Source organism: Somniosus microcephalus, unplaced genomic scaffold, assembly GCF_052327205.1.
Source record: "Somniosus microcephalus isolate GS21.2 unplaced genomic scaffold, FLI_Smic_1.0 unresolved_chr8, whole genome shotgun sequence".
Lineage (NCBI taxonomy): Eukaryota > Metazoa > Chordata > Chondrichthyes > Squaliformes > Somniosidae > Somniosus > Somniosus microcephalus.
Genome location: NW_028225186.1, coordinates 10,798,297 through 10,817,813, shown reverse-complemented (window position 1 = coordinate 10,817,813; position 19,517 = coordinate 10,798,297).

Sequence of the window (19,517 nt, the reverse complement as noted above, 5' to 3'; positions counted from 1 at the left end):
TTCTAATGAAGCTCGAGAAACAGAACCTCATCTTGCCATTTGGCAATTTACACCTTTCTGGACTCAACGTTGATTTCCACAATTTCAGATCATAAACACTGATCTTATTTTTTCAGATAGTAGCTGTTGGTAATGATTCTGTTATTGACATTTACAGTTCCTCTTAACCCTTTTGGTTTTTCCTTTCCATTGCTACCTCTGTACTTGCTTAAAAACTGTTATATTTGTAACTTTTTCCCATGTTGATGAAAGGTCATCGACCTGAAACGTTAAAGTTGTGTCTCTCGCCACAGATGCTGCCTGACCTGCTGAGTATTTCCAGCATTTTCTGTATTTATTTTAGGTTTCTAGCATCCACAATATTTTGCTTTCGTATTTACAGAAGTTTCAGGAATTTCAAGTGTAAGCCCCTGGAGGTTGTATGTGCACGGTGCATGTTAGCAGAACAGCAGTGAAAGTAATGGCGTGTATGTCACCCCTGCTGGTCTAAGGTGCACGGTGCAGGTAGGTAGGTCTGCTGGATAAGTAGCGGCGAGTGTGCGCCCTCTGCTGGTCTAATGTGCACGGTGCATGTTACCCAGTCTGCTGTATATGTGAGGATGCTTGTGCGCTGGCTGGTTGTTTAATGCAGAATGTGCGATGCATTCAACCGTTAAACTGCTTGTTCGATAGTAAGATATATATTTTATAGAAAACGTTTATGAAGACATTAAGTTCCAGACACTGATATAATTCAACTCAGAGTGAAAAGACAAGGAGTTCTTACATCCGATAATTTATTCTATGGGTGGGAAGAATGCCGAATGGGGTTACCGAGTGATGGTGAAAACTTAATTAACTTTTCTTACATTCAGCCGAATTCAGATGAACTTTGAGTTTTTCTCATTTGATAGACTGCTTTTTAAGGGGTTTGGTAAAAATGCGCAGTGTTTATGACACCAGGGTTCTGTGTCAGGAGCTGCTGAGTGTAACAGGATCAGCACTGAATGCTGGAAGTTCTCTGACTGTCTCTGTCGATCTATCAATGGTCCGGGTGGTGTGGGCAGGGGAGGGTTGATTGACAGCTGAAGACTGTTCCTAGTTCATTAAATGTAGAATGTTCCTTCCAAATGTGTTTTGATTGACAGCTGCAAACGACTTCTTTGTCTCAGGTTACATTAAGTGAATCATTCCTTGGTCATTCCGTGGATGCTTTAAATATATTTGCTGTCAATCCCGGATCATTCTGAATCTGTTTGAAAGGGGTTTACTGTCATTCTAGATCATTCTGTGTCTGCTTAAAATGGCTTTGCTCTCAGTCCCGGATCATCTTTTCTCTGTTGAAAAGTGGCGGGCTGTGAGTACCGAAACACCAAAAAATAATAAATATAAGCAGGAGTACGCAATACGCTCCATGAAGCCTGCTGCGCCATTCAATAAGTTCATGACTGAACTTATACATCAATGCCACTTTCCCATCCTAACCCCCTGTCCCGTGATTCCCTTAGTGCCCTAAAATCTATTGAATATACTCATCGACTGAATATCCTCAGCCCTCTTGGGTAGAGAATGCTACCGATTCAAAACCATCTTGTTGAAGACATTTCCCCTCATCTCAGTTGTAAATGGCCGAGCCGTTATCCTGAGACTCTGCCCCCTGTTTATAGCCTCTCCAATCAGGGGAAACAGCCGCTCAGCATCTACGCTGTCAAGACATTTAAGAATTTTACACGTTTTAATGAGATCAACTATTATTCTTCTAAACCCAGGAAAAATAGGCCCATTCTAATCATTCATTCCTCATAGGACAGCCCTCTCATCCCAGTAATCAATCTAGTTGACCTTCATTCCACCCCCTCCAAGGCAACTATATCCTTCCTTTGGAAATTTTAACAAAAACTGTACATAATACTGCAGATGTGTTCTCCATAACGCCGTAAATAATTGCAGCAAGACATCCTTACTCAACTACAGAATTTATTCATCCCAGTTTGGCATTAAAATAAAACAAAAAAGATGACACAACCGTGGCTAACAGGGGAAATTAGGGATAGCGTAAGATCCAAGTGAGGACATATAAATTGGCCAGAAAAAGCAATAAACCTGAGGATTGGGAGCAGTTTAGGATCCGTCAAAGCAGGACAAAGGGATTAATTAAGAGGGGGAACGTATAATATGAGAGTAATCTTGCAGCGAACATAAAAACTGACCGTAAAAGCTTTTATACATATGTGAAGAGAAAAGGTTTGGTGCAGTCATGCGTAGGTCCATTGCAGTCAGAATCAGGAGAATTTATAATGGGGAATAAAGAAATGGCTGACCAATTAAATACATACTTTGGTTCTGTCTTCACAACGGAGGGCACAAATAATCTCCCAAAGATGTCGCGGAACATAGGCACTAATGAAAGGGAAGAAACAATAGAAATCAGTATTTGTAGGGAAATGGTATTGGGAAATTGATGGGATTGAGGGCCGATAAATTCCCGGGGCCTGATAATCTACATCCTGGGGTACTTAAGGAAGTGGCCCTAGAAATAGTAGATGCATTGCTGGTCATCTTCCAAAATTCGGTAGAATCAGGAACAGTTCCCATGGATTGGCCGGCAGCTAATGTTACCCCACTGTTCAAAAAGGGTGGCAGAGAGAAAAGGGGGAATTACAGACCGGTAAGCCTGATATCACTAGTGGGGAAAATTATAGAGTCTATTATAAAGGATGTAATAGCAGAGCACGTGGAAAAAAGTGACCGAACCTGACAAATTCTACATGGATTTATAAAATGTAAATCGTGCTTGACTAATCTACAGGAATTTTTGAGGACGTAACTGGTAAAATAGATAAGGGAGAACCAGTGGATGTGGTGTATTTGGAATTTCAAAATGCCTTCAATAAGGTTCCGCATAAGCGATTAGCATGTAAAATGAAGGCACATGAAATTGGGGGCAAGGTATTGACTTGGATAGAGAACTGTTTGGCAGACAGAAAGCAAAGAGTTGGAATAAATGGCTCTTTTTCCGAGTGGCAGTGACCAGTGGGGTAACGCAGGGAATGGTCCTTGGACACCAGCTATTCACAATATATATTAATGATCTGGACAAGAGAACTAGATGTAATATCTCCAAGTTTGCAGATGACACAAAGCTGGGTGGGCGTGTGTACTGTGAGGAGGATACCGAGAAACTCCAGTATGATTTGGACAGGTTGGGTGATTGGGCAGAAGCATGGCAGAGGCAAATTAACGTGGCTATATGCGAGGTTATCCACTTTGGTGGCAAAAACAGGAAGGCAGATTAGTATCTAAATGGCAATAGATTGGGAGAAGGGGAAGTGCAACGAGACCTGGGCGTCCTTTAGCACCAGTCTCTAAAAGTAAGCACGCAGGTGCAGCAGGTGGTTCAGAAGGCAAATGGTATGTTGGCCTTCATAGCGAGAGGGTTTGAGTAACGGAACAAGGATGTCTTTCTGCAGTTGTGCAGGGCCTTGGTGAGGACACATATTGAGTATTGGGTGCAGTTTTGGTCGTGTTATCTGAGGAAGGATATTCATGGCATGGAAGGAGTTCAGCGAAAAATCACCAGGCTGTTACCTGGGATGGCAGGAATGATGTATGAGGAGAGATGCGGACGATTGGGTATGTACTTGCTGGAGTTTAGAAGAATGCGAGGGGATCTCATTGAAATTTGTAAAATTCTGACAGGACAGACTAGATGCAGGAAGGATGTTCCCGATGGTCGGGGAGTCCAGAACCAGGGGTGACAGTCTAACGATAAAGAGTAGGCCATCTAGGACAGAAATTATGAGGAATTTCTTCACCCAGAGAGTGGTGAACCTGTGGAATTCTCTACCACAGTAGGCAGTAGAGGCCAATTCATTAAATATATTCAAGAAGGAGTTGGATATATTTCTTAAGGCTAAGGGATCAAGGAGTATGGGGAGAAAGCAGGGATCGGGTACTGAATTTAGATGATCAGCCATGATCGCATTGAATGGCGGAGCAGTCTCGAGGGGCCGAAATGCCTACTCCTGCTACTATCTTCTATGTTTCTATATTTCTATGGTCACCTCAAGTTTATGTAGGGTGGAATGTGGGAGACCAGCCAGGAGTGCATTGGAATAGTCAAGTCTAGAATTAACAAAGGCATGGATGATGTTTTCAACAGCAGATCAGTTGAGGCAAGGGCAGAGAGGGGTGATGATACGGAGATGGAAGTAGTTGGTCTTTGTGATGCTGTGGATATTTGATCAAAAGCTCATTTCAGGGTCAAATAAGTTTGTGAACAGTGTGGTTCAGCCTCAGACATATGATAGTGAGAGGGATGAGGTCAGTGGCTACGTAATTGAGTCCGTGGTGGGTTCTGAAAACAATGGCGGAATACAATCGGAAACATTAACATCCTGGGGGTTACAATTGACGAGAACCTTAATTGGACCAGTCACATGAATAGTGTGGTTACAGGGCCAGGTCAGATGCTGGGTATACTGCGCCGAGTGTCTCATCTCCTGACTCCCCAAATTCTTTCCACCTTCTACAAGGGACAAGTCAGGAGTGTGGTGGAATAATCTCCACTTGCCTGGATGAGTGCAGCTCCAACAACACTCAATGAGCTCAACAGCATCCAGGACAAAGCAGCCCGCTTGATTGGCAACCCATCCACCGCCATAAACATTCACTCATTCCACCACCAACACACCATGTCAGGAGTCAGTACCATCTACAAGATGCACTGCAGCAACTCACCAAGGCCCCTTTCGACAGTACCTCCCAAACCCGCGACCACTACCACAGCCTAATCTGCTGATGATACAAAGATAGGTGGGAAAGCAAGTTGAGAAGAGGACACAAAAAGTATTCAAAGGGATATAGATAGATTGATTCGGTAAAAATTTGGCAGATGGAGTATAATGTGGAAAATGTGATGTTATCCACTTTGGTAGGAGGAACAGAAAAGCAACATATTATTAAAGTGGAAAGAGACTACAGAATGCTTCAGTAAAGAGGGATCTGAGTGTCATCGTACAGGAAACACAAAAAGTTAGCATGCAGTAATTTAGAAGGCAAATGGTATGTTGGCCTTTATTGCAAGGGCATTGAGTATAAAAGTAGGGAAGTCATGCTATATCTGTACATTTGCGACCACACCTAGAGTACTGCATACATTTTTGTTCTCCTTATTTAAGGAGGGATATACTTGCATTGGAGACAGTTCAGAGAAGTTTCTCTAGGTTGATTCCTGGGATGAAGGGATTGTCTTATGAGGAAAGGTTGAGCAGGTTGGGCCTATACTCATTGGAGGTTAGAAGAATGAGAGGTGATCTTATGGAAACGTATAAGATTCTGAGGGGGCTTGACAGGGTAGATGCTTGAGAGGGTGTTTTTCCTCATGGGTGTATCTAGAATCAGGTGGCATAGTTTCAGAATAAGGGTTTGTCCATTTAAGACGGAGATGAGGAGGAATTTCCTCCCTCAGAGGGTTGAGAATCTTTGGCATTATCTACCCCAGAGAGTTGTGGAGCCTGAATCATTGATTATATTCAAGGCTGAGATCGACAGATTGTTGAACTACAGGAGAGTCAAGGGTTATGGGGCAACAGGCATAAAATTCGAGTTGAGGCCTAATCAGATCAGCCATGATCATATTGAATGGCGGAGCAGGATCGAGGGGCCGAATGGACTACACCTGCTCCTATTTCTTATGTTCTTATGTTCTTATAAGGGCAGCCGGTGCATAGGAACAGCATCACCTCCAAGTTCCCCTCCAATTACACACCATCCCGACGTGAAAATATATCACCATAACTTCATCGTCGCACGGTCAAAATCCTGGAAGTCCCTCCCTAACAGTACTATTGGAGTACCTTCACCTCATTGACTGCAGCGGGTCAAGAGGGCTTCTCACTACCACCTTCTCAAGCGCAATTAGGGATGGGCAATTAATGCTAGCCTTGCCAGCGATGCACAAATCCTAGGAATGAAGTAAATTAATTAAAATAGTCACGACTGGATGTGGCAGGACTTCAGAGCTTTGTTCTGATCCGTTGGTTGTTGGGTCGCTTGGCTTTGTCTACACATGCTGTTTCCATATTTTAGCATTTGTGTAGTCCTGTGTTGTAGCTTCATGAGGTTGGCACCTCATTTTTAGATGTGCCTGGTGCTGCTCCTGACATGCACTTCTACACTCCTCATTGAACCAGGGTTGGTCCTCTGTCTTGATGCTAAAGGTAGAGTGAGGGATATGCTGGTCCTTAAGGTTACAGATTGTGGTGGAATAGAATTCCAAAACTGAGGCCCGCTCTGCCCTCTCGGGTGGACATAAATGATCCCATGGCACTATTGGAAGAAGAACAGGCTGGTGAGGTTCACCCGGTGTCCTGCAGCCAATAATTATCTGTAAATCAACATCACTAAAACAAATCATTCACGATTATAACATTTCAAGTTGTGGGAGCTTGCTGTGCACAAATTGGCTGCTGCTGCTTTTCCTACATTACAACAGTGACTACAACTTCATTGGCTGTATAGCATTTTGAAACATCCTGGGTGAAAGGCGCTGTAGAAATCCAAGTCTTTCTTTTACAGCCTTCGAAGTCAACTGACAAAGACCAGAAATCAACATAAATTGAATGTAACAATAAAAGAAGTGGAACAAGGCCGGTTCCCTCAGTTGGTTAGAGCGTGGTGCTAATACTGCCAAGGTCGTGGAATTGATGCCCGTAACGGCCATTTATTTTTTGGTGGCATGGGTAGTTTTTTAATGTTGTTATTTGCTGAAAAGATTGCAACTGCAATACGTTGAAGCAAAGCTGCCAAACCTTAGTTCTGCCGACAGCTCAAGGACCTGCAAGGTTGGCCCTGTGTTTTTCTGTCCACAGATGTCACCTAACCTGCACGCTACGCCGTGTGGCCTAATGGATAAAGTGTCTAATTTTGGTACTAATCCTGATGTTAATGGAAATTGTAGATTCGACTCCTGCCGCTGTCGTTTTACAAACTTTTAAATTCGTGTTCAACTTTATAAAACCAAACCGCGTTTCCGCTCATTAGCTGAAGGTAATTTCCTTCCAAACACAGCAGGTCTCTTTATTAATTAGTATTTTGATGCTGTTTTGTGTGTGTATTGCTCACTAGTTCCCAACAAATCCACAATATCTAATTGATGCTGATAAATTATTAGTGTTTCAATTGGAACAACAGCTTTGCGTTAATCAGTGTAATAAAGTGCAGTGGAGGGAATTCTGATCAGTTTCGGGCCAGTGTTCTCCACAGGGAGCCGATTAAATAAAATAAAGAATTTGCTGCAAAGTTACTGCGAGCAGAGTTCGAACGAGGATTTTGACACCACGACGATGAAGGATCGGCAATATACTTCTAAGGCAGGGTGATGTGTGACTTGGAGGGGAACTTAGAGGTGGGGGTGTTCTCATGCACCTGCTGCCCTTGTCCTTCTAGGTGTAAGAGGTGGCGGATTTGGCAGGTGCTGCCGAAGATGCATTGGTGAGTTGCTGCAGTGCATCTTGTCGATGGTACGAACTGCAGCCAAGGTACACCGGTGGTGGAGGGAGTGTATGGTTAAGGTGGTAGATGGGGTGCCAATCAAGCGGGCTGCTTTGTGCTCGATGGTGACTAGCTTCTTGCGTATTGTTGGAGCTACACTCATCCAGGCAAGTGGAGAGTAATCCATCACACTCCTTATTTATGCCTTGTAGATGGTAGAAAGGCTTTGGGGAGTCAGGAGGTGAGACACCCGCCACAGAATACCCAGCCTCTGACCTTCTCTTGTTGTCACAGTATTTATGTGGCTGGTCCAGTTATGTTTCTGGTCACTGGTAACCCCCAGGATGTTGATGGTACTGGATTCGGCGATGGTAATGTCGTTGAATGTTAAGCGGAGATGGTTAGACTCCCGCTTGTTTGAAATAGACATTGCCTGGCACTTCTGTGGCACGAATGTTACCTGCCACTTATCAGCCCAAGCCTCAATGTTGTCCAGGTCTTGTTGTATGCCGGCATGGACTGCTTCATTATCTGAGGAGTTGTTAATGGCACTGAACACTGCAATCATCAGCGAACATCCACACGTCTGACCTTATGTTGGAGGGAATGTCATTGATGAAGCAGCTGAAGATGGTTGGGCCTAGGACACTGCCCTGAGTAAATCCTGCAGCGATGTCCTGGGGCTGTGATGACTGACCTTCAATCACCACAACCATCTTCCTTTGTGCTAGGTACGACTCCAACCGAAGGAGAGTTTCCAGCCCACCCCCCCGATTCCCATTGACTTCAGATTTACGAGGGCTCCTTGATGCCACACTCAGTCAAATGCTGCCTTGATGTCAAGGGCAATGACTCGCACTGGGCATCAATTAGGAGGTTATTGGTGAGTAAGTGCCGCTTGATAGCACTGTCCATGACAACATCCATCACTTTGCTGATGATTGAGAGTGGATTGATGGGGTGGTAATTGACTGGATTGGATTAGTCCTTCTTTTTGTGGACAGGACATACCTGGGCAGTCTTCCACAATGTTGGTTAGATGCCAGTGTTGTAGCTGCACTAGAACCGCTTGGCTAGATGTGCAAACAATTCTGGATCACAAGTCTCCAGCATGACAGCCGAGATGTTGTCAGGGCCCATGGCCTTTGCTGTCTGCAGTGTGCTCAGCCGAATCAAATTGGTTGAAGACTGGCTTCTGTGGTGGTGGGGACCTCAGGAGAAAGCTGCTATGGATCAGGACAAGTGATTCGCCCAGATTCATTGTTATTACTTTGTTATGTAGCGGTTTGTTACAACTGAGTGACTTGCTAGGCCATTTCAGAGGGCAGTTAGGAGTCAACCACATTGCTGTGGGTCTGGAGCCACTCATAGGCCAGACCAGGTAAGGACGGCAGATTTCCTTCCCTGAAGGACATTAGTGAACCAGATGGGTTTTTACGACAATCCGATAGTTTCATGGTTATGTGGTAAACCACTGTTTGTATTCCAGTGTGTACATGTCTGTACATGCCTCGGCTGACTCCTCCCACGAGTCCAGGTATAAAGGTGACTGCTCCACAGTCCCACTGTATTCTGGACTGGTCGACCACTCGAGGCACACCTTCATTCTCTTGTTAAAAAAAGCCTGTTAGTTACGCGCTTAACCTCAGTCTTTTGAGTAATTGATAGCGCATCAATTTTATTAACAAGATTTTTATAATGGAGAAGATCCTCACACCAGCATGCCTGGACTTAAACCATCGGGAGGTGGACGCATCCACCAAGTTTGCTCACTGGCTTAGGTGCTTTGAAAAATTCCTGACCGCCTCCGCTGCAACGGTCAAATTGGATGAGGACAAACTGGATTTCCTGACCTCCAAAGTGAACCACCGAGCGTACTCGGTCATCCAGGATGCGACCTCGTACACGGCTGCTATCAAGCTCCTCAAGGACCAGTACACGCGCCCAGTGAACGAGGTGTACGCCAGGCATCTCCTGGGGAGTCGTAAACAACAACCTGGGGAATCGACCGAGGAATATCTTCAGGCACTGTCTGTGCTTGGCCGGGCCTGTGGTTGTAAGGATGTAAAGGCCGCCGTGTACACAGAGGAACTTATCCGGGACGCTTTTGTAGCGGGCCACAGGTCCAATTACTCCCGACAGCGACTGTTGGAGCAGAGTGACCTCGACCTCAACAAGGCCTCTGAACTCGCACTATCATTGGATGCAGCCTACCGGGGCATGGATGCCTACTCCTCTACACCATGGACGCCGCAGGGAACGACAGCCTGGGACACGGTAGGACCGTCTCATGGCGCCGTGCCACCCCAGCCACTTCCAGCAATGGGCCAACTACTGCAGCAGTGTCCCAAGGCCAGAAATGCTACTTCTGTGGCCAGGCCAAACACCCCAGAGCGCGCTGCCCGGCGAAAAATTCGATCTGCTCGGGCTCCGGGAAGAAGGGATACTACACCAGCGTCTGCAGGGCCAAAGCCACCCCAAACCTCGGCATCGCCGTGTGTGGACCGTGCGGGCCGCCATCTTGGGCCTCCCCAGCCATGTGCGAACCACCAGAACAGCAGCCATTTTGGACGCCTCCAGCCACATGGGGATCATGGACGCCGCCATCTTGGGCGCCAGCCGGGACGCAGCAGGCCCCCAACACCACCTCATCTGATACCCACAACGACACACCGACCCCTACGCTGGCCTCTGTTATGCTGGACCAAGCGAGACCGCACCAACTGGCCGAATCCACATTGGACATTAAGGTAAATGGTCATGAAACAAGCTGCCTTTTTGACTCTGGGAGCACGGAGAGCTTCATCCACCCCGACACGGTGCGGAGTTGCTCTCTCCCAGTCCTGCCTGTGCACCAGTGGATTTCTATGGCCTCCGAGTCCTAGTCGGCGGACATTGGTGACTACTGCGTGGTGACACTCTTAGTAGATGGGACTGTGTATGATAATTTTAAACTTCTGGTCCTGCCCCACCTCTGCGCTGCTGTTCTACTGGGGTTAGATTTTCTGTGCCACCTTAAAAGTGTTACGATGGCGTACGGTGGACCCCTCCCCCCACTCACAGTCCGCAGCCAGCAGCTTCCAAATTGCCCGCCGCGCACCAGGTGCAACCTCTCCACACTCAGAGTCACACCCCACCCACTGTTTGCTAACCTCACCCCCGACTGTAAGCACATCGCCACAAAGAGCAGTCGATACAGTGCCGGGTACAGGGTTTTCATTAAAACCGAAGTGGAGCAGCTCCTGAAGGAGGGGATTATTGAGGGCAGCACCAGCCCCTGGCGGGCCCAGGCTGTGGTCGTTAAGACCGGCGAGAAGCAGCGCCTGGTCATCGACTTCAGCCAGACAATAAATCGCTACACTCTGCTGGAAGCTTACCCACTCCCCCGCATAGCTGATATTGTCAACCAGATCGCGCAGTACCGTTTCTTCTCGACCATTGACCTGAAATCAGCGTACCACCAGCTCCCTATCCGCCCTGAGGACCGCCAGTATACTGCCTTTGAGGCAAACGGCCGCCTCTATCACTTCCTTAGGGTTCTCTTTGGCGTCACCAACGGGGTCTCCGACTTCCAAAGGGAGATGGATCGGATGGTCGATCAAAATGCGTTGCAGGCCACTTTCCCATATCTGGACAATGTGACCATCTGCGGCCATGATTTGCAGGACCATGACGCAAACCTCGAAAAATTCCTCTGCACTGCCCAGCTCCTGAACCTGACGTATAACAAGGAGAAGTGCATATTCTGCACAACCCGCCTCGCCATCCTTGGCTGTGTTGTGGAACACGGAGTCATCGGTCCCGATCCCGACCGGATGCGTCCCCTTATGGAACTCCCACTGCCCCACTGCCTGAAGGCCCTGAAGAGGTGCCTAGGGTTTTTCTCCTATTATGCCCAGTGGGTCCCCTACTATGCGGACAAGGCCCGTCCTCTGATCAAGTCCACCTCTTTTCCCTTGATGGCAGAGGCCCGCTTAGCCTTCCACTGTATCAAGGAGGACATTGCCAAAGCCACCATGCACGCAGTGGAAGAATCCATCCCCTTCCAGGTGGAAAGCGATGCGTCCGACTTTGCCCTGGCCGCTACCCTTAATCAGGCAGGGAGACCCGTGGCCTTCTTTTCACAAACCCTCCAGGGCCCGGAGACCAGACACTCCGCTGTTGAGAAGGAGGCCCAAGCTATAGTGGAGGCTGTGCATCATTGGAGGCACTACCTGGCCGGAAAACGATTTACCCTGCTCACTGACCAGCGTTCAGTTGCTTTTATGTTTAACAACAAGCAGAGGGGCAAAATCAAAAACGACAAGATCTTGAGGTGGAGAATCGAACTTTCCACCTACAATTATGAGATCTTGTACCGGCCCGGGAAGCTCAATGAACCCCCGGATGCTCTATCGCGTGGCACCTGCGCCAGCACGCAGATTGATAGAGTGCGGGCCCTCCACAATGACCTCTGCCTCCCGGGGTTCACCAGGTTCATCCACTTCATCAAGGCCCGCAACCTGCCTTACTCCATTGAGGAGGTCAGGACCATGACCAGGACTGCCAAGTCTGCGCTGACTGCAAACTGCACTTTTATAGACCAGACAGGGCTCACGTGATAAAAGCCACTCGCCCCTTCGAGCGCCTGAGCGTTGATTTTAAAGGGCCTCTCCCCTCCTCTGACCGCAATGTGTACTTCCTCAACATTATTGATGAGTACTCCCGTTTCCCGTTCACCATCCCCTGCCCGGACATGACCAGTGCCATGGTCATTAAATGTCTGAACGACCTCTTCACCCTGTTCGGTTCCCCAGCTATATCCATAGCGACCGGGGCTCATCGTTTATGAGCGACGAACTCCGCCAGTACCTGCTCGCTAGGGGTATTGCCACAAGCAGGACCACCAGTTACAGCCCCCGGGGGAATGGACAGGTGGAAAGAGAGAATGCGACAGTTTGGAAGGCCGCCCTGCTAGCCTTAAAGTCTAGGGGCCTTCCGACCTCCCGCTGGCAGGATATGCTGCCCGATGCGCTCCACTCTATTCGGTCACTGCTCTGCACTGCCACTAACACCACCCCTCATGAGAAAATGTTTGTCTTCCCAAGGAAGTCCACATCAAGGACATCGCTACCTCCATGGCTGACGTCCCCAGGGCCGGTCCTACTGAGAAGACACGTGAGGACCCATAAAATGGACCCCCTGCTCGAGAGGGTCGACCTCCTCCACGCCAACCCCCAGTATGCTTACATTGCGTACCCGGACGGGCGGGAGGACACAGTCTCCATATGAGACCTCGCACCATCGGGGGGCCCCAGTAACCCACTACCCACTCCCACCCCCCCCACGATCCAATATCCAACCCCAGCAGATGGCACACCTGGGCCTCGCGACCCGCTCGACACCCACGAGGACTACACACCAGTGCCCCAGCCTACGCGGCACTCGACGCCGGAAGCTCCACTACCCCTGCCATCGCCACGTCGATCACAGCGGCAGACAAGACCTCCGGAGAGGCTCCAATACACAAACTTTTAATAAACTTCACCCTGCCGGACTAATTTTTAAACAAGGGGTGAATGTGGTAAACCACTGTTTGTATTCCACTGTGCACATGTCTGTACATGCCTCGGCTGACTCCTCCCACGAGTCCAGGTATAAAGGTGTCTGCTCCACAGTCCCTCTGTATTCTGGACTGGTCGACCACTCGAGGCACACCTTCATTCTCTTGTTAATAAAAGCCTGTTAGTTACTCGCTTAACCTCAGTCTTTTGAGTAATTGATAGCGCATCAGGTTACCATTACTGATCCTGTTTTTTTCTGGTGAGTGGAAGTAGAGAAGGAGGAGCCTCGTGTGGAGACCAGTTCGTGCAAATGGACTGTTTCTGTGGTGCAGACTCTATAATATTATGCTACATCCGTTTTAAACAGACATAGCATGATCCGGGGCAGCCAGATGATCCCTTTTAAAGAGACACAGAATGATCCGGGACTGAGAGCACATCCCTTTTAAACAGTCACTGAATGACCCGGGACTTCTTCTTCTTCTTATCGTGTTCACGGACAGTCTATACATAGCCCAGCCAGAACTGGACACATTTTTGTGCCTTGTTGTTGAATTCGGCAAGATCTGCAACGATGTGCATTGCAGGAGATGTTGCATAGTCTGTGCCTCAGTTCCACATTCACAAGTTGTTGGGCAGGTTGAATATCCCCATTTGCTCAGTGACACCGTTGAGCAACCTACACCGGTCCTAAATCTGTTAAGGCACTTCCAGATTGCCCAGTTGCAATCAGCTCCTGGGGGAAGGCTTTCATCAGGTAGAATTTCCATCGCTGGGGGTTGTTCAAGCCTGGCGAGCCGGTCGTTCCACAAGGCGATGCGGGCTTCAGATGAGGTTGATTGTAATGGAACAACACTGTTCATGAAGCTCTTTCTTGAGTTTACGCGGCTTGGTGTAGGTGTATGACAATGCAGAGGGTGTCTCTCATCTGATGTTTGACGGAGTCGTTCTTTCTTGCTGGCTACCGTTCTTGTTATATCAGGGGGAGCGATACCCGCCAGGATATATAGACTGTTGATGTGTGTTGGTTTTAAGCAACCTGTGATAAATCGGCAGCTTCCATTCAGAACGGCATCCATCTTCTTGGCATGAGTAGACCTTTCCCATGCAGGGCAGGCGTATTCAGCAGTGGAATAGCAAAGAGCAAGTGCACTGGTTCGCAATGTTTTCGGGCTTGTTCCCCATCTTGTGTTAGTGAGCTTATTCAGGATGTTGTTTTGTACGCTCACTTTTGCCTTTGTCTTCTCGATGTGGTTCTTGAAGGTGAGGCATCAGTCAAGGGTGAATCCTAAGTAGATAGGGTGCTCGCAATGCGTCAGTGTTGCTCCACACCAGGTTACTTTCAGCTGGCGTTTGGCTTCACGGTTTCTGAGGTGGAATGTACAAACTTGCATATTTGATGGGTTTGCGCGAAGGTGGTTTTCTTCATAATAGGATTTTAGTCCCTCCACGGCCTCAGAAAGCGTTTTCTCCACAGTGTTAAAATCAGTGCTTTGGGCAGTGACACATAATTCATCAGCATACATAAAACGGCGTGTGACACCATCTATAGGTTGGTCATTGGTGTAGATGTGGTACAGCAGCGGTTCAAGCATGCTTCCCTTAGGAAGACCATTCTTCTGAATACGCCACCTGCTGCACTTCCCACCTAGTTCAACATAGAACCGGCGATTCTGAAGCAAGCTTTCTAACAGCTCTGTTAAGTGAATCTCTGTTGTCATCTCTAGAATCTTGCAGAGGAGACGTCTGTGGTTCACTGTATCGTATGCTGCTGACAGGTCTACAAAAACAGCACCTGTTACCATCCCTTGCTCAAAACCATCTTCGATGTGTTGTGTGAGGTTGAGCAGTTGGCTTGTTATTAATTTGCCGGGGCGGAATCCTGCTTGCTCTGGAATGATTTTCTCATCTACAGTTGGTGCTATCCTATTGAGTATCAGGCGTTCAAACAGCTTATAGGTGTGGCAAAGCAATGAAATTGGCCGAAAACTCTTAGGATCTGAGGGATCTATTCCAGGCTTTAATAGTGCTATTATATGTGCCTTCTGCTAGATATTAGGTAGCTTGAGTGTTGCCAGACAGTGGTTGTACCCGGGACTGACAACACATCACTTTTAAACAGACACAGAATGATCCGGGACTGAAAGTAGATCGCTTTTAAACAGACACAGAATGAACCGGGACTCACATCACATCCCTTTTAAACAGGCACAGAATGATCCGGGACTGACAGCATATCCCTTTTCGACAGACACAGAATGATCCGGGGCTGAAAGTAGATCCCTTTTAAAAGCAGCCTGACTTGCAGGGTGCTTCCAGCATTTTATCTGTTTATATTTCAGATTTCCAACATCAACACTATTTTGCTTTTGTAATAATGTGTCATGCAATTGGCTCTGTGGCGCAATGGAAAGAGCATTGGACTTCTAGCTATGTGAAAGATAAAATCTTTCAAAACGTTGTTGGTTCGAATTCCACCAGAGTCGGATTTTGGGTCAGGGTTCGGTGTTTCCTCTACTAACGGTACATTTGGTAGTAAATCGGTAATTCAGTGAAGGGAAACTGCCGCCCCGACACTTCCTTTTACACAAGTGGCTCCCGTCCCACCCCACATTCGCTCTGAGTCCTCTCAACCCCTGAATCTCTTACACAGGAACAGGAGGATTCAATTCAACCCCTCGAGTCTTTTACACAGGAGCAGGAGGAGGCCATTCACTCCCATGGCCCTTTAGCATAGGAACAGCAGGAGGCTATTCTGCCCCTGCAGCCTGTTATACAAGAACAGGAGGAGGCAATTCAGACACACGAGTCTGTTGTACAGTAACAGGAGGAGGGCATTCAGCCACTCAAGCCTGTTATACATGTACAGGAGGAGGCCATTCAGCCCCTCGATCCTGTTATACATGCACAGGAGGAGGCCATACAGCCACGCGAGCCAGTTACTTAAAAACAGGAGGAGGCCATTCAGCCCCTCAAGCCTGTTACAATTGAACAGGAGCCGGTCATTCAGCCACTAAAGCCTGTTACACAGGATGAGGAGGAGGCCATTCAGCCTGTCGAGTCTGTTATACAGGAAAAGGAGGATAGCATTCAGCCCCTCGAGTCTGTTATATAGGAACAGGAGGAAGCTATTCAGTTCTTCGAGTCTGTTATTCAGGAAGAGGAGGAGGCAATTCAGCCCCTTGAGCCTGTTACACAGGAGCAGGAGGTGGCCATTCAGCCACTCGGGTCTGTTATACAGGGAAAGTAGGAGGCCATTCAGCGCCTAAAGCCTGTTACACAGTAACAGGAGGAGGCCATTCAACCACTAAAGCCTTTTACACGGTATCAGGAGGAGGCCATTCAGCTACTCTAGTCTATTATATAGGAACAGGAGTAGGCCAATCAGCCCCTCAAGCCTGTTACACAGGAACAGAAGGCTATTCAGCTCATCGAGTCTGTTATACAGGAAGAGTAGGAGACCATTCAGCCCATTAAGCCTGTTATTCATGAACAGGAGGAGGCAATTCAGCCCCTCGAGCCTGTTACCCAGGAACAGGCTGAGGCCAATCAGCCCCTCGAGTCTGTTACACTGAGTGCGAGCCATCAAAGTGTGCTCTGAGTTTGGGTAAGTGCTATAGTTCTTTAATTGTTATTTCACTTTAAATCATTCTTGATAAGATTACTTAAGCAGTTTAAGTAAAGGGGAAAAGTTAAATATTTGGGATTCGGTTGGTTTAAGAGTAAAACAAGGTTACACTGCAGTAGGACTAAATTGGCACAGCAGGCAGTGGAAACCAGTTTTCTAACGAATCAGCAAGGCTGACTCATTTGGCTGTAAACAAACAAACAGTATAAAAAGACCAGTCCTAGTGCGAGCAAGCACTGAGTGCGAGTCATCAAAGAGTGCTCTGAGTTTGGGTAAGTGTGAGAGTTCTTTAATTGTTATTTCTCTTTAAATCATTCTTGATAAGATTACTTAAGCAATTTAAGTAAAGGGGAAAAGTTAAATATTTGGGATTCTGTTGGTTTAAGAAGAGTAAAACAAGATTACACTGCAGTAGGAGTAAGTTGGCACAGCGGGCAGTGGAAACCAGTTTTCTAACCTATCAGCAGGGGTGACTCATTTGGCTGTAAACAAACAAAGAGTATAAAAAGACCAGCCTAGTACGAGCAAGCACTGAGTGCGAGTCATCAAAGAGTGCAGTGACTGTGGGTAAGTGTGGTGTTAGGTGCTCTTTTCAAACTTTAACACTGTGGGTTGCAGTTAATAAGGCCTTTCTGGTGCAGAGTGACAGTTGGTAAACCATTTAACTGGTGTAACTAGAGGGATTGATTTAATTTAAATCCAATTAATTAAAGGGGATACCAGCATCTAAAATCGGGCAGAGGGTGTCCATAACTAACAATAATAAATTTAATTAATTACATAGAATGGAGCAGGTGATGTGTTACTGTTGCAAGTAGTGGGAGCCGGTGAACCCCATTGAGTCTCACGGTGATTACGTCTGTGACAAGTGTCTGCTGCTACAGGAACTCCAGCTCCGTGTTGATGAGCTGGAGCCTGAGCTTCAGACACTGCGACACATCAGGGAGGCAGAGAAGTACCTGGACTCTGTGTATCAGGAGGTGGTCACAACTATGAAGTTAATTAATTCAGATGTAGCCCATGGTCACGGACAGGACGGTGTGACTACGAGTGAGGCAGGTACGGGGATCCAGGAGGTAGAGCTGCAGGAGCCGCAGCTCTTGCTCTTGTCCAACAGGTTCGAGGTGCTTACTCCCTGTGGGGACAGGAGCAGGGACTGCAGGGAGGCTGAGTAACCTGGCCACAGCACCGTGGAATGGGGGGCCACTCAAGAGGGGGAAGTAAATAGAAATATTGTAGTGGTAGGGGATAGTATTATTAGGGGGACAGACAGAGTTCTCTGCAGCTCAGAGCGAAAGTCCCGAAGGCTGTCTTGCCTACCCGGTGCCAGGGTTAAGGACATCTCCTCTGGGCTTGAAAGAAACTTGCAGTGGGAGGGGGTGGATCCAGTTGTCGTGGTCCATGTTGGTACAAACGACGTAGATATTACAAAGAAGCCGGTTCTGTTAAAGGAGTATGAGCAGCTAGGGGTCAAATTAGCAAAAACAGAACCTTAAGGGTAATAATCTCTGGATTATTACCTGAGCCACGAGCGAATTTGGCTAGGACAAATAAAATTAGTGAGTTAAATGCGTGCCTCAAAGACTGGTGTGGGAGAAATGGGTTTTGCTTCCTGGGACACTGGCACCAGTACTGGGGCAGGAGGGAGCTGTTCCATTGGGACGGGCTTCACTTGGCCAGTGCTGCGACTAGAGTCCTGGCGGATCATATATCTAGGGCTGTAGAGAGGGCTTTAAACTAACAAGTCGGGGGGAGGTTCCTAGAGAGCAAATAATAAAAATGACAACAGAGAAGGTCATAGATTTAGGTAGCAGTGGGGAAATTAAAACCAGAGCGTGTCAGCAAGGGGCAGAAGTTATGGAGTAAAAGGTAACGTAATAAAAAGGGCAAAAGCAGGAACTAAGTCTCACAAAACATATTTGAAAGTTCTCTATCTGAATGCACGTAGCATTCGTAACAAAATAGACGAGTTAATGGCACAAATAACTACATATGGCTATGATCTTGTGGCCATTACAGAAACATGGCTGCAGGGTGACAATGCCTGGGAATTAAACATACCAGGTTATTTAACGATCAGGAAGGAAAGGCAGGAAGGAAGGGAGGTGGGGTGGCTATGTTAATAAAGGAAGGAATCATTGTAATACAGAGAAATGATATTGGGTCAAAAGATCAGGATAATGAAGCAGTTTGGGTGAAGGTAAGGAATAATAAGGGGAAAAAAACACTAGTGGGCGTAGTCTATAGACCTCCGAACAGTTGCAAATCTGTTGGATGGAGTATCAATCAGGAAATAGTTGAGGCTTGTAATAAGGGAACATCTATAATTATGGGGGATTTTATCTATCATATTAATTGGACAAATAAAATTGGGCAGGGCTGCCTTGAGGATGAGTTCATTGAGTGTATTAGGGATGGGTTTCTTGAGCAGCATGTAACTGAACCGACCAGTGGGCAAGCAAGCTTAGATCTGGTCCTGTGCAACGAGACAGGATTAATTAAAAATGTCCTAGTAAAGGATCCACTTGGAATGAGTGACCATAAAATGGTTGAATTCCACATTCAATTAGAGGGTGAGAAGGTTGGATCTCAAACAAGCGTGCAAAACTTGAATTAAGGAGACTATGAAGGTATGAGAGCGGACTTGAGTAGATTGGATTGGGAAAATAGATTAACGGGTAAGACGATACATGATCAGTGGTGTACATTTAAGGTGTTATTTTACAACTTCCAAAAAATATATATTCCACTGGGAAGAAAAGGGTGTAAAAGAAAAGACAGCCATCCTTGGCTAAGTAAAGAAATTAAGGATAGTATTCGACTAAAAACAAGGGCATATAAGTTAGCCAAATCTCGTGGGAGGATAGAGGATT